Source organism: Zea mays, chromosome 1, assembly GCF_902167145.1.
Source record: "Zea mays cultivar B73 chromosome 1, Zm-B73-REFERENCE-NAM-5.0, whole genome shotgun sequence".
NCBI lineage: Eukaryota > Viridiplantae > Streptophyta > Magnoliopsida > Poales > Poaceae > Zea > Zea mays.
In genome coordinates this window covers 125,760,765-125,763,385 of record NC_050096.1, presented here as the reverse complement: position 1 = coordinate 125,763,385, position 2,621 = coordinate 125,760,765, and the positions used below count along the sequence as shown (strand labels likewise).

The 2,621-nt window shown below is 41.7% G+C and overlaps 1 long non-coding RNA gene across 1 annotated transcript; it reads left to right on the top strand.

The window, feature by feature from the left end:
- The first annotated feature begins 1,439 nt into the window (after positions 1-1,439).
- Positions 1,440-2,400, top strand: LOC103638445 (uncharacterized). The gene is made up of 2 exons (XR_558795.2): positions 1,440-1,961; positions 2,046-2,400. It is a non-coding gene; the product is annotated as an uncharacterized lncRNA (long non-coding RNA).
- Positions 2,401-2,621: the final 221 nt, after the last annotated feature.

Genomic DNA, 2,621 nt, shown 5'->3' with positions numbered 1-2,621 from the left:
ATTTCTATTTGTACCCAAATAATGCATATAATAATGTTTACTTTTTGGATATTGCATAATTTGATGAGATTTGCCTAAATAAGTATTTCCTAGAATTACCAACCCTATTCCTTAATTACCCTGGGATAAATGCTAGGCTTAGCAATTTTTGCTATTGCTCAACTTGATAAATATGATGTCACTCTTTTAATGATACTATGTTTCGGAAATGAAGTTTTATTTATGATGTTAACCCGATGGTTAAACAAGAACATTTTGTATTAAATGGAACATGGAGTCACCACCCAGGATAACAGTGCAACCACGAGTGCTATAATGGCTCTGGCTTTGGTAATTAGCTCTATAGACTTAGTGCTTAGCAACCCTACCTGAAAGATGAGCAAGAGGGGGCGACAATGGTTTGGTGGCAGCTAATGTTAACATGGGGTGGTTGTAACACACCAGGTGTTTATTTCTCGTGCGACAACGAGTACAGACTTAAGCGCGGGATATCGGTAAATAAAATGGACACTAAATTCTAATCATCTTTGTTTATCACGATTTTGATATCGTGTCTGTCTCCATCTGTTTAAATTTTTCCACATCTATTTTTTTAAAAATAATTTAGACTTTAGTAATTTTCGGAACATCCAATCTAGTATCGTTTGGGTTGAGCCATCGACGTCTTGCCCAAACTCTAATCCTTGAAATCGGATCTGGTTCCTTAAATGTCGTTTGAAATTCTTTCACGCTTGCGTGCACGTGTCTCTCTGTGGCGCGTGGCAGGTGCTAACCGGTGTGTGGACAGCGCACAGCCTCTCGCCCACGTGAACGATGTGTGACGTCGCTTTCGAAAGGATCACAAATTTGATGTCGCATTGATCTCGCGTATTTATTTCACGAAATATCGAGCCTTGTGTCTGTTTAAAATTTATGGATTAAGAGAACATGAATTTGGAGCCTCGACCACTCTTGTGATTTTTTACCCAAATGAATTTTATTAGAAGCTCGGCGACACGAGTGTTGATGCGAGATTAAATTGAAGCGAGATAATTAGAGCTGATATTGAGTATTAATAATTAATATGTTTCCCTGTTCAGACTACAGACAAAATTATCGGGTTTCGAATCGAATCAAATTAAGCACAGTCTTAATATATCAAAGCTGATCTCGTTTGGTTTGATCCATATGTTTCTCGCCCAGATCCAAATTTTTGAATATAGATAATGGGTAGTAGTTATCTGACACTGAGAAAATTCACCAAATTAAACATTGTCCAAATATTGTCATTGATCTTACCTTTGTTCAAACAGTTTCTACATCTTTTAAACTCTAAATCCTGAAACTATGTTTACCTGTACGTATTTGTTTAGAAAATGAAGAAGGAAATTTCATTTTTCCTTACTCACGTTGACCAGCAGGCTTCTAGCCTCTTCTTTCTCCATTCCTATCTCCTTGTGGTCAAATCCTTATCACCAGCTATGGCCGTCAAAACACCCCTGCCCTCTCCATCTCGGCTCCTGGGCATCAGCCCCCACGCCAGAAGCTAGGGCACCGTCCCCTTGATGTTTCCCATGGTGCCTCTCCTGTATTTCTCTGGCCGTCAGCTACGGCGCTCGTCGTAGGCGCTGCCTGCCGTGCCCCTGTCCAGTTCTCCACGTCGTCACTGAGCTCGCCCCTGCCCAAGTCCGGTCGCCTCTGTTCCCTCCTCTCTGTGCGTCTGGTGGCAAGTCACCGTCGACCCTGCCATGGTGCTGGTTGCCGCAGCACCTGCGTCCTTGCTTCGCCAGTCCGCCTAGGTCCGACCATGGAGCTCGCCCAACTCCCTAGTCACCTCTGCTCGCCACTCTCTATCTCAGTTTGAGCAGCAGCACGCTAGGGCAGACCTATGTTCGCGACGCTCGCCAAGTGCTCGATGAAATACCGTAGCGAGCTCCACCTCGATCTGCGCAGCCCCAACTCGCGACGTCACAATACCCTTGGTGAGCCCTCTCTGTCCCGCACCCCTCCATTCGTTAAATATCAAATCAATAAAATGTGCATTTAAATATGTGTATAAATCACAGCCCTCCATCGATGTTGCGCCTCGCGCATCGCATGCTCGACAAAAATCCCAAGCCCGTGGACAGCACACACGCGACCCGAGTTTGATTCTGCCAGGTTGTTTAATGTGATTTTCTATCCATGCGATTTGTCGATGTTGTGTATATGTGTGGTTGAACGGAGTACGCGAAGGATGAATTAGTAGAATCTGTCGGTGTCACTTGTAAATTTGAAATACAAGCGAGTACATATGCGTGTTACATGTGTGTTTATAATTCTAGTGCTCCAAATAATTTGAATGTAATTAGTAAATCAAATGTTGGTTCTCATTTGGTTGTTTGAACTCTAATGAATTATAAAATGATGAAGTATTTCTAAGTATCAAGAACATGATACTATAGAGCCCAATTAGGAGCTAAAATTACATACTCACAGTTTTAGACTGCATGTACAGTTTTTGTTGTGCTATTTATTTGACGAACTAAAGTGCACTTTCTGTAGAAATATAATATAGAAAATTGTAGATAACTTTTTTATCTTGGTTGTGTTAAAATTTCATGACCATAGGTATAGTAGTTTCGGAGTTATGATTTTTCCAA